Source organism: Vicia villosa, linkage group LG4 (genome assembly GCF_029867415.1).
Source record: "Vicia villosa cultivar HV-30 ecotype Madison, WI linkage group LG4, Vvil1.0, whole genome shotgun sequence".
In the NCBI taxonomy this organism is placed as follows: domain Eukaryota; kingdom Viridiplantae; phylum Streptophyta; class Magnoliopsida; order Fabales; family Fabaceae; genus Vicia; species Vicia villosa.
Genome location: NC_081183.1, coordinates 76,919,088 through 76,937,681, shown reverse-complemented (window position 1 = coordinate 76,937,681; position 18,594 = coordinate 76,919,088). Strand labels below are relative to the sequence as shown.

Below are 18,594 nucleotides of genomic sequence, written 5' to 3'. Positions count from 1 at the left end.
AGAGGATTCACTGTCGAATATGTTGATTGATATTCGTTCGTCACTGAATGTTATTCCGAAATCTACTCTTGCTAAGTTGTCTTATGGAGGCACACCAATGAGATATAACAATGTGATAGTGAAAGCTTTTGATGGATCAAAGAAGTCAGTAATCGGGGAAGTTCATTTGCCCATTTGTGTTGGTCCGTTTATTTTTCAAATCACTTTTCAGGTGATGGACATCTTTTCAGCATATAGTTGTTTATTGGGACGCCCATGGATCCACGAAGATGGGGCAGTTACTTCCACTCTCCACCAGAAGTTAAAATTTGCGAGGGATGGAAAGATGGTTGTTGTGAATGGAGAACAAACTTTGTTGATTAGTCATCTCTCTTCATTCCGTACTATTAAAGCGGATGAAACCTGTAGCGGTGAAATTGGTGAGACTAGAGTCATGGGAAGACTTAGCTCATTTTAAACAGAGTCGCCATCGCGCTTTATTGTTTCCAAAAAGGAATGGGTGAAAAAGCGTATAAAACCCACAGAAGTTTTAAAAATCAAAACTAATAAACTTATCAGAGATCTGGCTAAGAAGGGTTTGTTATACAAGGGGAAGGTTTTAAGCACCCCTCATATCCATGGTACTCTATGGGAACCTTTTTGTTTTTTGTGTTATTATCTTTTGTTTATAAATACCTTTTTTGTGAAAAAAACCTATGTGAAAACCTTGTTTGAAATAGAGGGTGGGGATGGGAAGAGAAGTTTTTGAAAGTGAGCTCGATAAGATATCGCATCTTAGGCCTACATACCCCTTTAACAATAGGGAAGTCAGAGCTTCTGTAGTTCCTCTTTTTTTGAAAAAAGGGAAAAAAAGGGGCCAAAGTGGCCAAAATCTTTTTGGGTGTGAGCTTTAAAATACTCACAAGTTTTTAAAAGAGGGTTGAGCTTTAAAATACTCAACAAGTTTAAAAGAAGATTAGGCTTTAAAATACCTAATAAGGTTAAAAGGTTAGGCTTTAAAATACTTAACAATTTTGAAAAAGGAGTTAGGCTTTAAAATACCTAATAGGTTTTAAAAGGTTAAGCTTTAAAATACTTAACAATTTTTAAAACAAATCAAAGAAGGACCAAGCTTTAAAATACAAGGTCAATGGGTTAAGAGAAGTTTCACCAGGAATAATTCATCTCTTAACACCAAGGTTTAAAAACAAAGGATCAAGTTCTAACAAGATCAATGGATTAAGAATAGTTTCACCGGGAATAATTCTATTCTCAATACCAAGGTTTCAAAACAAAAGGGTTTTGGTTAAGCTTTAAAAATACTAAACCATAAACAAATGAAAAACTTTAACAATACTTAACACAAAAGTAAAAGAGATTGGAAAAGAATTTAAGTACCTTGACAATTTAGTCAATATCATTCCTATCCTTTGCATAAAACATCAAGCTTAAACAATTAACAATGAATACCTCATGTATGTACAAAACAAACAAGTGATTATTAACAAGCAAGAGATGAATGTATCTAAAACCTTGGATTCAAGCTCATGTATGAATGATTAATGTGATGATTAAACATGGGGTTAGATAAACAAAATGTAACAATAAGTACAAATCACGTGGATATAAAATCAACAAGTATATGTACAAGACAAAGTTCAACATTTAAGTACAAAGCATGGATTAGAATCAACAAGTATGTACAAGCACAAATAAACATGGATAAACAAAGATCAACATGTTGCAAATTTTTTGGCTAGGGTTTTAAACCTAAGGGATTTTTCAAATTAGGGTTTTGAAGCATACACCTAAACCTAATTAGTTTTAATTGTTAAATACCAATTTCTTTAAGGGAAATGGTCTAAGGGTACATGAAGAAGTCAAATAAACTCTAACCTAACCCTAAACAAGTATTAACAAAATTATACTAAGTCACTTTAGAAAAATATTCCAAAGGAAACATATTTTTGTTGATTTTTCATATGTTAAAAGATTTGTTTTTGATTAATTTTTAAATAATGATAAATAAAATATTTTTGTGATTTTTAATCATAGTATTAAAATACACAAGATAAATGATCATACAAAAAAAGAACAAGTTAAAAAGCTTAATTTTTCAATTTGTTATGATTTTTCAAAGTTGTGAACAAAATCAAAATAACAAGTGCTAAAAAAATTGGAAATGTGGAGACTAGGACTTGAACCCACGCCCTTGGACTCAGAACACAAAACATGGACCATCTTAGTTGCGTGCGTGTGGTGTCCAAGATGTGCAATTATTTCAACAAATATCAAACTTATTTAACATGGAAAAATACCAAAATAAAACAAAAATCTGGGGCGAGGGGGTTTTGAACCCCAGACTTGTAGGTCAAAGGCGCTTAAGTGTGCAAGTGGCAACCAAGTGAGCTGAATGATTTAGTCGTTCATAGAACAACTTCCATTAAAAATAAAATGAACTAATTTTTTGAAAATGAAGAGATGGCGCCAACACCATCATCTTCTTCCTCGCGAAGAACAACAACAACACAACAATGGTGGATTTTGCAACTTTCTCAAATATGCATCAAATTCAAAAATTTAAGACACTAATATGCTCAGAATTTAACCAAGATCACAACCACAGAATTAACACACATTTAAACACATTCAAACATGATAATTTCTGGAAATTAATGATGAACCCTAAAATCAAGATTTCAAATTAAACTCTTAATTCAAACAATCAATGATCAAAACCTTATGATTATTAATCAGCATGTAAAACAGATCATTTTGGTAACAATAACTGCATACGTTGAGCTCCATTCATGGGAGCTCGAAGTTGAGTTACATACCTCTGAAAATGGAGGTCTGGAGAGTGATTGAGAGGACTTGGGAATGTATCAAGGACTCAACTAGCTTCAACAAACCACAGGGAAGCTATTGCAATGCTTAGATTTGCTTGAAAGTTCCTGCAACTCAAAATTCGATTTCACCTGAAACCTGAAAAAAATTGTGGTGAGTACACTATAAAAATGGTGTTACAGATCAAATGCAGATGTTTGGATAGCTTCTAAATGATGTTTAGAAGCTATTTAAACCATAAAGCCTCAAAACGCACGAGTGGAATTGGTTTTGGTAAGTTTGAGTTCAAAGGTCCTTTAATGGAGTTTTGAAATGGTGATTTTCTTTTTGGGGAGTTTGGCTTGTGCTTAGGGGTTCTGACTAGCTTCAATATGGAAAATATGAGCTGTTAGGACTGTTGGTTTGATTTGAAAGTGTTTGGTTTGATATTTGGTAAGTTATGAGCTTAAAAGCTTTCATAATGGGGTAAAAATGGTGATTTTTGGTTAGAGACCTTTTGGTAGGTTAAGGAAGGTATGGACAGCTTTTAAATGGTATTTAGAAGTTGTTCAAACTCTTGTTTGACAACCAGAATTTGTGGAACTCAAAATCACTATAAAAATGCAAGGATTGGACAAGCTGAAGGTCATCGATCACAGTTTCACACCCTTGAACGGAGTTTGATTAAGTTGAACAAGTATTGTAATTGTGAGGAGGAAAATAGTTAATTCCACAGAATACAATGTGCATCTATACCAAAGATCGAGTTGATTCACGAACATCATGTAAGTATTCATAACCGGATTGAGTCTGGATTGCATTGACAGTCTCATGGTTGGGCAGTAGATTAACTTGGACATTAGGATTAACATCCTTGAAGGTGAGCATGTTGCTTCGGACCAGTTTCTGTACTTCACTCATGAGAGGGTAACAATTTTCCACAGTATGGCCAGGAGCATTTTTGTGACAAGCACAGCGAGCATACGCCTTGTACCAAAATGGTGGATTAGCAGGAGGAGGAGGATCCCTCAGTTGAACTAGATTCTTCTGAAGAAGCAAAGGAATTAATTTCGTATAAGTCATCGAAATAGGATCAAAAGGTGTATATTTCCTTTGTTGAGTTTGTTGAGGAGCCTGTTGTCGAGGCTGTTGAGGCTGAGGCTTCTGCACATTCTGAGGCGGAGCTTGGCTAACAACTGGAGTCACAGCAGCAATTTGTTGTGGTTGATACCGTCTTTTCTTCCTCTTGAGATGGCACTCACAATTTCTTCCTTCTTCTTGGCAAAGTTACCACCAAATATTTTGACGCCACCACTAGCTAGTGATGAACTGGATTCTTTGACTAGGAGACCTTCTCGGATACCTTCTTCAAGCCGCATCCCCATGTTTACCATTTTAGTAAAGTCATTGGAAGTGCTTGCTACCATCTTTTCATAATAAAATATGCTTAGTGTCTTAAGGAACACCTTGGTCATTTCTTTTTCTTCCATGGGAGGAATGATTTGAGCAGCTAGTTCACGCCATCTTTGCGCGTACTCCTTGAAAGACTCTTTCTCTTTTTGGGACATAGCACGGAGTTGATCTCTGTCTGGTGCCATATCAATATTGTATTTGTACTATCTGATAAAAGCTTCACCCAGGTCATGGAAAGTACGAATGTGTGTACTATCCAAACCCATATATCATTTCAAAGCAGCTGCAGATAAGCTATCTTGAAAGTAGTGAATTAACAAGCATCTTCAGTGTGCACGGACATTTTCCTTACATACATGATCAGATGACTGTAAGGACAGGAATTCCCTTTGTACTTCTCAAATTCTATGAGTCTGAAATTGGCCGGAACTTTGACATTCAGAACCAAGCATAAGTCATTCACTTCCTTTTCAAATAGATCTTTTCCTCTAAGGGCCTTGATCTCTTTTTGCATTTCCAGAAATTGGTCTTCAAATTCTTCCAATCTTCCTATAACTTCAGAAGGAGGACCATGGAAAATCTGTTCATTTTGGACAGGGATAACATTCATTGCAGTAGGAGCAGTGGTCATGATAGCCTGAGGAATTGTTGTCTGCGGAACAGGAATTTGTTGTCCTTCCAATTGGAAATTCATATCTATCCCGTATGGTCTAGTGGTCGTAGGATTCGTCATAGGAATTGCAGGAATCTGAGCAGTCTTTGTCTCGGAGATCACAATAGTCTGAGCTTGGGTTAGTGGCTGATTCTGAGCAGCCACTAAGTCTTGAACCATGGACGTTAATCTTTCAATACCGGAGCGTAGGACAACAACTTCTTCTTGCCAATCGTGATCATCAACAATACTGTCTTCCATTCTTTGACGATTGGCGCGAGTATTATACCGGTGCGCCAGCTTGACTCTAAGGAGAGAGGGGAATGAATAAGACTCTGACTTAGATGTGAATATGAATGTGAATATGGTATGATGCATGCAATGCAAGAGACTCTTTTTTGTTTTATTTTCAAAATATATCACAATATCTTTCAAGGATTTAGTTAAGAGTTTTGTAAATGTAAACACTATATAGTAACTTGAAAAAGAAATTTATTTCATTAATAATAAAGGGTCAAGGAAACCTTGGTACATATAAGGGTCATCGAGGTACCATTTTTTGATAACATACAAAGGGACAAGGGACAACCAAGTCATAAATTACTTTCAAGAGTTACAAGGTAGGAATAAACAAAGAAATCTAGTAAAATCCAAGAGTGATCATCAAAGCTTAGTGAGAAGTATCCATATCATCTTGAGTCTTCTTCTTCTTCAGCTTGACCTTCTCTAGCTTCTCAACAATACTCTTCCATGCAACTTCTTTTGGAGAGAGATCTTCTTCTTTTTGCTTCCTTTTCTTTTCTCTTTCATATTTGGCAATAGTAGCATCCTTAGCTATGAGCCAAGTGTCTTGAAGTAATAGTTGATCATTCTTTTCTTTCAGCACATCTTCATAGGATTCTTCCAACATTCCTAGTTCAGCATCAGAATACTCAAACTTCTTCTTCCAATGGTCTCTTAATTTCTTCATTTTTCTTAGAGCTTCTTGGAGGCTTTCAATTGTTGAAGGAACTACAATGGGTGGAACATACTCCTCAATTGGGGGTACAGATGTTCCAAGGAGAATAGGCATTCTCATTTCAGCAGCTCTGGCAGTGACCCAACTATCAAAGGGCTCAGGAGAGAGATCCCCTCTGGTCTTCCAATCTTTGATTTCTTTTCTATGGCTTGGATGCCAAGAATTAGCAATCCTTTCTCTAAACTCTTTCTTCCAGAAAGAACCCATCCAATAGATTTCTCCTTGGTCTTTTGTCCATAGGAAACCCAAACTGACGACGAGCTAACACGGGGCTATAGCTGATTGCTCCTTTTGTACCAATGAGGGGCACATCAGGGAAATCACCACAGCAGTCCAAAGTCTTCATTCTACAAAAGTGATTGTTTGTCCAAACAATCTCAGTATTGATAAGAGTCATGATCTTGTGTGACCATTTCAATCCTTCTTTCTGGATCCAGAATTCAGAGGTGTCAGGCAGATGAGGTATGTACCACTTGTATAGCAAAGGAGTACAACAAGTAATCATTCCCTTTCCATAGGAATTTCTGAGATGAATAGAATAATAAGTGTCCCCAAGTAAAGTAGGAACAGGATTCTTCTTCATAAAGATCTTGATAGCATTCATGTCAACAAGTTGTTAATGTTAGGGAACAAGAACAATCCATACACCAACAAGGCAAAAACAGCTTCAAAGACTTCTTCCTTTCGTTCTTGTGACAAGGTGAGAGATTTCTCAATTAAGAACTCGGCAGGTAATCCAGGTAATCCTCCTTTAGTAACCATGTTCTTTTCAATTTCTCCCTTTCTCAAATGAGTAGATTTTGCAATCTCACAAGGCTTGGGATCTTGTTCTAAAGAAGTGAAAGGAATTCTCCTAGTAATAGGTAACCCAATAATACTTGAATATTCTTCCAAGGTAGGCAATAGTTGATGATCAGGGAAGGTGAAGCAAGGATACAATGAGTCATAGAATTGAATCAAAGTGGAGATGATTCCTTCTTCCATCTTGGTTCTGAGGACATACAACAATCTTCCATACTTGCTACAAAACTTGTCTTGATCAACAATCAAAGATCCTAGCTTTCTTAATTCTTCCACCTCTAAACTCTTGAAAGTACTTTTCTTAGTTTTTCTTCTTTCAGGTTCCATTCCTATAATGTTTACAAAATAAAAGGTTTCTTTTAATTCCTTGAAAGATATTATGTTTTTAGATGCATGGATGAATGAATGCAAACATAGCAAAAACATGGGCTTGAGGGTTCAAAGTCACGAGCATGGAGCCAAAGGTCTACCCATCCCAAAGGTGTGTACTATGGTTATTTTGTATCTGTAGATCAAGGTTCTATTGTTTCCTAGACTCAAGCAGCTCAACTTGGAGATTGTAAACTCAGTATCAACATACTCATTTGAACAAAATCCAAGAGAACCTCATCTAAGCGTAGCCTCGTGTAACAACTATTCTAAAAATGAATCAGACATAGTTTCCACACTAGATCTCAATGGCCAAGATTGGTTAAGGGTTTCTAGGTCCCCAGCTTCTACAGCCTAGTTGAATGCAACGATGTATTCCCAACTACATGGTCAACACAGTTACTTCCAAAGAGGCCTCCACTGAGCGATGGATCTCAAATTGACTTCTTTTGGACTACTCCCTTGAGATTAAAGTGACTATACCAGTCTCCTATAATAAGTGTGCACTCTAAATCTGGGTTAGGATTTGTCTCACCACAAGGGGCATGACTCCCTTTCTTAATACAACCCAATAAAATAACAAGTATACACATAGAAAAGTAAGAGACAAAAATAAAAGGTTAAGTATAAAACAAGGATAATAAAAAAAGATAATAACAAAACAAAAATTGGGTTAACCCTTCCAAAGATACACCAATAGTTTGATCAGTATCCCCAGCAGAGTCGCCACTTTTCTGTAACGGTGAAATTGGTGAGACTAGAGTCATGGGAAGACTTAGCTCATTTTAAACAGAGTCGCCATGGCGCTTTATTGTTTCCAAAAAGGAATGGGTGAAAGAGCGTATAAAACCCACAGAAGTTTTTAAAATCAAAACTAATAAACTTATCAGAGATCTGGCTAAGAAGGTTTTGTTATACAAGGGGAAGGTTTTAAGCACCCCTCATATCCATGGTACTCCATGGGAACCTTTTTGTTTTTTGTGTTATTATCTTTTGTTTATAAATACCTTTTTTGTGAAAAAAACCTATGTGAAAAACTTGTTTGAAATAGAGGTTGGGGATGGGAAGAGAAGTTTTTGAAAGTGAGCTCGATAAGATATCGCATCTTAGGCCTACATACCCCTTTAACAATAGGGAAATCAGAGCTTCTGTAGTTCCTCTTTTTTGAAAAAAAAAGGAAAAAAGGAGGCCAAAGTGGCAAAAATCTTTTTGGGTGTGAGCTTTAAAATACTCACAAGTTTTTAAAAGAGGGTCGAGCTTTAAAATACTCAACAAGTTTAAAAGAAGATTAGGCTTTGAAATACCTAATAAGGTTAAAAGGTTAGGCTTTAAAATACTTAACAATTTTGGAAAAGGAGTTAGGCTTTAAAATACCTAATAAGTTTTAAAAGTTTAAGCTTTAAAATACTTAACAATTTTTAAAACAAATCAAAGAAGTACAAAGCTTTAAAATACAAGGTCAATGGGTTAAGAGAAGTTTCACCGGGAATAATTCATCTCTTAACACCAAGGTTTAAAAACAAAGGATCAAGTTTTAACAAGATCAATGGATTAAGAATAGTTTCACCGGGAATAATTCTATTCTCAATACCAAGGTTTAAAAACAAAAGGGTTTTGGTTAAGCTTTAACAATACTAAACCATAAAAAAGTGAAAATATTTAACAATACTTAACACAAAAGTAAAAGAGATTGGAAAAGAATTTAAGTACCTTGACAATTTAGTCAATTTCATTCCCATCCTTTGGATAAAACATCAAGCTTAAATAATTGACAATAAATACCTCATGTATGTACAAAAACAAACAAGTGAGTATTACCAAGCAAGAGATGAATGTATCTAAACCGTTGGATTCAAGCTCATGTATGAACAATGAATGATTAATGTGATGATTAAACATGGGTATAAATTCAACAAGTATATGTACAAGACAAAGTTCAACATTTAAGTACAAAGCATGGATTAGAATCAACAAGTATGTACAAGCACAAATAAACATGGATAAACAAAGATCAACATGTTGCAAATATTTTGGCTAGGGTTTTAAACCTAAGGGATTTTTCAAATTAGGGTTTTAGGAAATTAGGGTTTTGAAGCATACACCTAAACCTAATTAGTTTTAATTGTTAAATATCAATTTCTTTAAGGGAAATGGTCTAAGGGTACATGAAGAAGTAAAAGACACTCTAACCCAACTCTAAACAAGCATTAACAAAATTATACTAAGTCACTTTAGAAAAATATTCAAAAGGAAACATATTTTTGTTGATTTTTCATATGTTAAAAGACTTGTTTTTGATTCATTTTTAAAAAATGATAAATAAAATATTTTTGTGATTTTTAATCATAGTATTAAAATACACAAGATAAATGATCATGCAAAAAAGAACAAGTTAAAAAGCTCAATTTTTCAATTTGTTATGATTTTTCAAAGTTGTGAACAAAATCAAAATAACAAGTGATAAAAAAATTGGAAATGTGGAGACTAGGACTTGAACCCACGCCCTTGGACTCAGAACACAAAACAGGGACCATCTTAGCTGCACGCGTGTGGTGTCCAAGATGTGTAATCAGTTCAAAAAATATCAAACTTAGTTAACATGGAAAAATACCAAAATAAAACAAAAGTCTGGGGCGAGGGGGATTCGAACCCCAGACTTGTAGGTCAAAGGCACTTAAGTGTGCAAGTGGTAACCAAGTGAGCTGAACAATTTAGTCGTTCATAGAACAACTTCCATTAAAAATAAAATGAACTTATTTTTTGAAAATGAAGAGATGGCGCCAACACCATCATCTTCTTCCTCGCGAAGAACAACAACAACACAACAATGGTGGATTTTGCAACTTTCTCAAATATGCATCAAATTCAAAAATTTAAGACACTAATATGCTCAAAATTCAACCACGATCACAACCACATAATTAACACACATTTAAACATATTCAAACATGAGAATTTATGGAAATTAGTGATGAACCCTAAAATCAAAATTTCAAATTAAACTCTTAATTCAAACAATCAATGATCAAAACCTTAGGGTTATTAATCAGCAAGTAAAACAGATCATTTTGATAACAAGAACTGCATGAATTGAGCTCCATTCATGGGAGCTCGAAGTTGAGTTACATACCTCTGAAAATGGAGGTCTGGAGAGTTATTGAGAGGACCTGGGAATGTATCAAGAACTCAACTAGCTTCAACAAACCACCAGGAAGCTATTGCAATGGTTAGATCTGCTTGAAAATTTCTGCAACTCAAAATTCGATTTCACCTTAAACCTAAAAAACTATGGTGAGTACACTATAAAAATGGTGTTACAGATCAAATACAGATGTTTGGATAGCTTCTATATGATGTTTAGAAGCTATCTAAATCATAAAGCCTCAAAACGCACGAGTGGAATTGGTTTTGGAAAGTTTGAGTTCAAAGGTCCTTTAATGGAGTTTTGAAATGGTGATTTTATTTTTGGGGAGTTTGGCTTGTGCTTAGGGGTTCTGAATAGCTTCAATATGGCAAATAGAAGCTATTAGGACTGTTGGTTTGATTTTAAAGTGTTTGGTTTGATATTTGGTAAGTTATGAACTTAAAAGCTTTGAAAATGGGGTATAATTGATGATTTTTGGTTAGAGACCTTTTGGTAGGTTAAGGAAGGTATGGACAGCTTCTAAATGGTATTTAGAAGTTGTTCAAACTCTTGTTTGACACCCATAACTTGTGGAACTCAAAATCACTATAAAAATGCAAAGATTGGAAAATGGAGAATTTCAAGTGATAGGTGACTTGGAGAATTCTGGTACAAATGATCCAAGAGGCAAGGTCCTCTATTTATAGGCAAGAATTAGGGTTTGGTGCAAATGGTCAAGTTATCTTCTTAATTCCATATCTTTTAAAATAATCACTTTTTGAAAAAAGTTCCAATGTGAAAAGTTGTTTTTTTGCCAAGATCTACAACTTTCATGTTGGGAGATTTTTGAGTGTGTAAGCAAAATTTGGAGATCCATGAATTAGGTCAAAATACACTTAAAAACCCTAATTTGACTTTTTGTTGACTTTTTGATTCTTGATGAATTCTTTGAATTTTCTTTGATCAAATGTCTTCAATATCCATATGATGATTATTGGGATCCTTAAAAGTCCATAGTTGACTATTTTTCTCAAAAGTCAAAGGTTGACTTGCATAGTTGACTTTTTCCAAATGAATTGCAGTTTTGTGATTTTCCAATGAATCAAGAACTCCTTTTCAAATGAATGATATGGATGGACTATAATGTTGATTTGGATGCCCTTGAATCATATTTTGAGTCTTGGAACCATCTCCTGATTAAAAGTCAACCCTCTAGTGAAATTAGGTCAAAAACCCTAATTGGAGCTTCTGATGAACTTGAAGGTGATTGATCTTGCATTGAGCCATCTTTGGGCTTTGATATTGATTGGAGAACCCTTTGAATCATGTAAGAATGATGAATTCCTTTGTGGGCCCCAAAACCCTAATTTGCTCAGCCTCTCCCTGATTAGTCTCCTGTCTTGGGACACAAGCAACAAACAACAATTTTTTTGTATTTTTGGGTTAATAAAGGTAAATGAATTATGATTATGATAACAATGATGATCCTAATGTTTAGGCTATGGTGGAATCTCAGTGGTCAAAAATTGGGGTGCAACAAAACCGTCATTGGACCTGCGTTCCAAGCCTTGTCTGTTATGATGAATCAAAGAAAAAAAGATGCTTCCGGTCATACCCAAAAAATTTCCCACCATATTTCAAGATATTTTTTTGCCCAAGTAGTCTCATCTCCAACTGCTTAAGAAGCTGGATTGCCCAGACAACTGCTCAATTGATAAATAGTCGACCAGTTTGACCTAAAAGTCAACTTTGGTCAAAATACAGTCAAAGGTCAGGATTTTTGGTCAACATCAAGAATAGGAGGTCAAATTTATCATTTGATCAAGGGTTGATCATGATTCATCAAGGAAAGCTCAGAAATGGACAAAACTCAAAGCTTCTAAATTAGGGTTTTATTTAACTAAAAGTCAATTGAACTTTGACCAGCCATAACTTCCATATGCTTAAATAAAAAAAATCCAATCAAAGCTCATTCCCAAGGAAATTCAATTCTCTACAACTTTGAAGTTGGGCCCAAGCTCAAGAAATGCTTCATTTGAAAGATATGGGTCAAAACATTATGGGTCCTTCTAGAAGTTCACAAAAAACCATTTTTTTCTAGGGCCAATATCATCAAAAATAGGATTGGCCAAGTACATCTTGGGCTTTCCGCAAAGTACAAGATCATCTCCATATGATAAAAATTGAGTGAGTTATAATTGTCAGAAGTTGGGAAATTTTAAGAAAGGCATAAAACGCTATTTGGTGAAATTAAAGCTTTTAAGTATTGGGCCCTAACAATTGAGGTGTCCACGTGATATTAAGCTAAAAAGGGCCCATTAGTCAAATATTATTTATTTTATGAATTTATTTCATTTATATTTTATTTTATTCAAATAAATTCAAATAAAATCATAAGATAATTATGTGATTGATGAATCAATTTTCTTCCTTGATCAAAATATGATTAAATCTCATCTAATGGCTAGGATTAAAAGGGAATTATGCACAAAAATAGGATTGGCCAAATATAGTAAGATTTTATGCAAAATTCAATCAAATATTATCACAATTTTTCTCCTATCAAAGATTTGATTTAATCCAAACTTTCAACCCTAATTCATCCACTATATATTTCCCTACCATTCAAAATCAAAAGACCATGAAACCCTAGCCTCCAAAGCATCTCTCTAAGTTCAAATAAATCTCACATAAAATCAATTTCCGTTTCTTATTTGCAGCTCATATCAACCCTAACTAAAGGTTCTCATTCACCATGTTCATATGCATTAGATTTTCGTTTTCTATATTTTATCGTGTCCTAACCTAAACTAATGTTTGCTTTATGTTTCTGACATGCTTTAGAGAAGGTTTAGTGTGTAGCATGAAAGCTTGGAGCCCCAAATCAATGATTGCCATTGTTAGGGCTTCGAATGTGTGAACCCTCGTTTCCCATGTTCCAGGCCCCATCTACCCAAAACGATGCCACCTTTGAGTGTGTAGCTTGCTAATTAAGAGATATTGGCGTTTATTTTTGTTGTATAAGTCATTCTTTGCAGGTTTTAAATTTTTGCAGAATTCGCTACGAAATTTCGTAGCAAAACGGAAGCAAAAGTGGAAGCGAAATCGTAGAAAATCTTGGTGAAGAAGATGAACAGGAGCCTTGAAGCTTTGACCACGCGTGGCGTCCGTCCGTCGGCTGGTCAATAATTTAACTACGTCTCTCTCCTTATCATTGGTCCGTCAGCGCTCCCTAGGCCCCACGCTTACTAGGATTGAAGCAATAATGGCTGGTGCGCTTCTCTGACTCAAGTGCATGATGTGCCCTAGTAAGCTGTCTGTCATATTTTTCGGGTACAAGATCTAACGCGCCTGACGAGGCGTCCCACCATGAACCTTCATGGACCATTCACACCAGAACCAGCGCCTTTTTTTTTCAATTTTTTTATATTTTCTTATATTGCTTTTTTGTTATTTATTTCATACTAACCCTTTTTTTACTAAGAAATTACCAAATCAAATTAACCAACTAAATTTAGGATTAGTTTTTAAATTAATTAATTTTATAATTACTTTAATAAAATGGGCTTTTTAAAAAAAATTATTTTAAAATGTTATTTAGGTTAATTAAAATGTTATTTAGGTTAAATAAAATTTTATTTAGGTTAAATATTTAGATATAGGAAATAATTAATTTTAATTTGTAATTTTTTTACATATTTAAATTAATTAAATAATTAACTAATTAGGATTAATTTTAATCTACTATCTACCCATTACTAATCAATTAACCAAACATCCTAAAATATCCTTTTCTCAGCATTTTATTACACACACAAAAGGGCAAATTCGTAACTAACAAAATAACATATCACTTTCAATATACAGACCCCAAGTGTTTCATTTTGATTGGTCCATATTAGAATACATTTTCCCTCCAACCCAACCTTACACTCCCCTCTCTTTCTCATAACATTTTCTTTCCTCTCTCTCTGTCTTCCGTATACTCTCTTCTCCATCTTTTTCCCTCAAACCCTAAAATTTCACCGCCGACAACAACAAGCTTTCACCATGGTTCAGTCGTGAAACAACAACAAAACTGACCTTCATCTTCAATCCCACACAACCATTAAACCGAAAACCCCTTCCATTGTTTCTTCCAAAACCGGATCTGTACCAATAACAATGTCAAGGGCTCCAATTCTTATTAAGGATCTGGTAAAGGGAAACGCTAACACCTTCAAATTACACGTTGGAGCTTTTCAATGGCTTGGATCTAGGTTCCTCCGTGACTTCGTTTATGTTTTTGTTATCCTTTTAACATTTCTATTTTGACTATAAATCTGTGATTTTTATTCCAGCCTCATGATTTCTGAATCTGGTTTAGGGTTTGGGAAAAATGTTGATTTTATGAGAGTTTCTGATTTGAAAAGAATGAAATATGCAAGGGAAAAGGAAATAAGCTTTTAGGTATTCATGTTCTAGAAGCAGATAGTGTTTTTACAATTATAATGAGTTTCTTTCTGTTGGTGTTTAAATTAACTATAACCATGGTTTTAATTGAGTCTCGATTTGGTAACCATGATTTGAATTCTTTATATGAGTCTTCATGGATGTTTTCAAACTTAAGGGGAAATGGCCATCATGTCCAAATTGTTCAGCTGTACCATTTTGCATCTCCCTTAAATAACAGTATATTTAAATGTTACCTGCTAACTTGATACATTTTTCGTGCAGATTATTGAACAACAGAGTTTAGAGAAGGTTGAGTTGATCAAAGGTCCTGTTGTGTTCTGTGTTGCTCTAATGTTTGGGAAGGTGAGGCTTATAGACAACATGGAAATCAACTTATAATTTAATCTAACATTTATTTGCCATCATATATACATGGAGCACATAAGTATTGCTTAGTATTTCTAGCAGTTCATAGGGTACAAAACATAAGGCATATTTTTCTTCAATCTATGCATGAGATGCAATTAACCACCTCACGAAATTCTAAGAGAGCTGCTATACTTTTTCGAACTAAAGATTGGGTTTGAAGGTAATATTGGAAGTGTTTTTGATTCGGAAGTAACAATTGGATTTTTTTGATCTAAAGATTGGATATTGTGATTGTTGTGTTTCTGTTTCTTTTGGATGTAAATATTGGTCTGAAGCATTTTTCTTGACTTTTTGTTCTTTTTTGTTGTTTGTAACACCCTTCTAATACCCCGTATAAATGTTTAACAATAATCAGAGTAAAACATGAAAAGGGCATTACAACTTCCATATAATTAAAACAATACTCATGTCATGCCATAAAAGAGAACGTTAAACCAAAATTATTCAGATTATCATGTTAACACAGCGGAAATATCTTTAACATCTGAATAACGCAACAACCAAAGTCATAGACTTAAAACACCACCATAATTAAAACACCCAATAAAAGAGTTTAATAAGTAACTCTAAACAACGTCCCCAGTGTTACACGACCAGAGCATGACACGGACCCAACCGACTCTAACGAATTACTTGACGAGCTAATCCTCACCAAGTACAAAAGCTACTCCTCAATCTGAAAAATAACAACAGTAAGGGTGAGTCTCATTCACATTTAACCAATGTTATAAGATATAGATAATAAAACATCAATCACATATTATTCACCCAATTACAGTTACGATCATATTCACAACCACTCAATTAATCACAACCAATACACAATCACACGTATTATAACATTGGACAATCTTCCATTCATGTTATAATAACACAAGTAACCTAATGCAATGTAACTATATGCATGTGGTACCAAAATCTGGGATAACCCATCTCACCGATCCACCATCGTCAAGGATGCAGCGACACCCACTCACTAATTCCATACAATGGGAATTAGCTACCACTGATCCACCATCATCAAGGATCAGCCACATAATGATTATGAAATGCATGTATCAACCATAACATGCTCATCACCCACATTAACCAACCAAATGTCATAATCATCAACCAATACAATAATCAATAGCCACACACATCTGTGCTATTGCTCAACCATCATAAAATACATATTTTACATCAACAATATATGTATGACAAGCACCAATTACAACCACAACATCCTAACGGGTAAAACATTCATTAATGTACCTGTACGCATAAACCACCACAACCAAATAAAATCGAGTGTTTTAAATTAATTTCGAATCAAGAATCCAAAACACTATTTTATTATGTAAATCATTTGATTAGCTTTACTATGCTCAAAACGACACTAAAATCTGATTTACGGTTTAAAAGTTAGGAGTTTTCAAAGTTAAGAAAAATTTAGAAAAAGTTACGTAGAACCCGATTCCTCCCTACGTGGGAACCGGTTCCTGAAATCCTTCAGAAACTCCTCTCTGGTTTTTACTACTAGGAACCGGGTTGTACCTACATGGGAACCGGTTCCTGCTGAACAAAAATCCTTCGCTTCTGGTTTCTACTACGGGAACCCGGTTCCTCCCACCTGGGAACTGATTCCGACGCTGCTGTAGCAGAAAAAACCCATTTTTTTCAACACCGTATAAACCCGAATCCACACCAATTCGCACCCAAATGTATTATAACACCAAAACAGCAACCACAAATACAAATTAACACAATTATAACACATTTCAACCATCCAATTCACACCATACATGATCAATACAACATTATTACTCAATTCTTCCAAAACCTAACATTTCTACAACCTAAGCATAACTCAATTGACATAAACAACATGTTCTATTCTATCCTACTACCTATAATCCCATAATAGAAGATAAATGGAAGAGTCCCCCCTTACCTGAAGGTTGATTCTTCGCTCTTCCCCTTTTCGCACTTCTCTGCTTCTCTTCTCTTTCACGTTCAAACTTTTCTCTTCTCCTTGGCCCTATTTTAATTAGTAATAGGGCCCACCAATGCACCCCCTCTTTACTAATCACAACTTAAGCCCATTTTCTTAATTTCTCAATAATTCTCAATAATTCCCCATAATTCAATTAAATTAATTTTAAATTAAATTATGAAAATATGGAGTGTTACATTGTTCTTATTGTTGGTTGGTCCTTTTTGTTTTCAATAAATGCTCATTGTAACAGAATATGTAAATCTTTCTACATCAAAATCATATTGTATGGACTTCAAATCATGACGTATGCTTGGCTATCTGAAAGCTGTGGAGGCAAGTGAAATGTTGTTTTTGTTTGTTAATATGTTTTCAGGTGGATTACTACAGTGTGGTGTTGAAAGTGTTGTAAAACAATTAACTGTTGGTGACTACACATACCACTGTCATTGTTTTACATAAGAATTATTGTCACAATTTACATTTTTACAATTTATGTCCTCACTCTCACAATTATCAAATTTTATCTCACAATCACAAATGTATGCATTAGTTAATGTAAATTCAATTTTGATGGTTGTAATGCTTTTCATTTATCTTCTATTCAAATTTGACGTCAAATACTAACATCATGTTAATGTCAGATATCCAGGCCTCCTATTTTGATCAAGGATTTGCAAAATGGAAACAAAGATTGGGAAATTCACTATATATGTTTTACATCAATAACTTTCTTTAGTCAAAACATTTCCATACATTTCCATACACATTATCACATTTCTGCTAACAGTTGAGTTTTTTGTTAACCAACTTCGCACATGTGGTTAACCAACTTCTGCTACACTTTATTAAAGTTCTGCTACATAGACTGCAACATAGCATATGTTATTGACTAATGGTTTTAAGATAAAACAGATATGTCACGTCCACAACTGGTACTGCCTTTTTCATCTATATACTTTACCTATATCATAGTTGTTTTCTCTTTTGCTTATCCACTATTTTTGTGCATGATCACAGAGTGATAGGCGTGAATTCATTCAAACAAACTCCAACAAAGCCACACTTTGCCTTTGGAGGTAAGAACAAGATGGGAGTTAGTCAAAATCTCAAAGAAGTAGAAATACACCAGGGTCATGATGTGCTTGGAATTGTTATGGACCATGAACATCTATTTGATATGGACTAAAAGCAACGAGTGATATGCATTTTATACTTAAAATGAACTTGATATCTACATTTAAGATGTCAAATATTTTACAGCCTTCATCTAGAAACGGTGCTAGAGACCAACATATTTCTCTTTCTGATAGTATTGAAGAAGAAATAATTCGCTACGCAGCTTCGATAGTAGCACCCCTGTTCTCAATTATAGTCTATAGGTGAAAGTTTGATCAATTATGGTCTATAGTTTATAATTTCTATAATGTGTCTTTTTGAACATTATTGGAATATACATATATAATTTTTTTTCATTCCTAAAGTTAGATATTAGATTATAAGTGTAAATTATAGGATTCCTTATTGCATCTCTTAAAACACAAATAATAAAGAGAATTACACTATAACTTAAG

General features: G+C 34.5%; 1 long non-coding RNA gene across 1 annotated transcript; it reads left to right on the top strand.

Annotated features, from left to right (window-relative positions):
- Nucleotides 1-14,497: 14,497 nt before the first annotated feature.
- On the top strand, nucleotides 14,498-18,308 carry LOC131599272 (uncharacterized). Its single transcript, XR_009282686.1, has 3 exons — nucleotides 14,498-14,631; nucleotides 14,899-14,979; nucleotides 18,041-18,308. It is a non-coding gene; the product is annotated as an uncharacterized LOC131599272 (long non-coding RNA).
- Nucleotides 18,309-18,594: the final 286 nt, after the last annotated feature.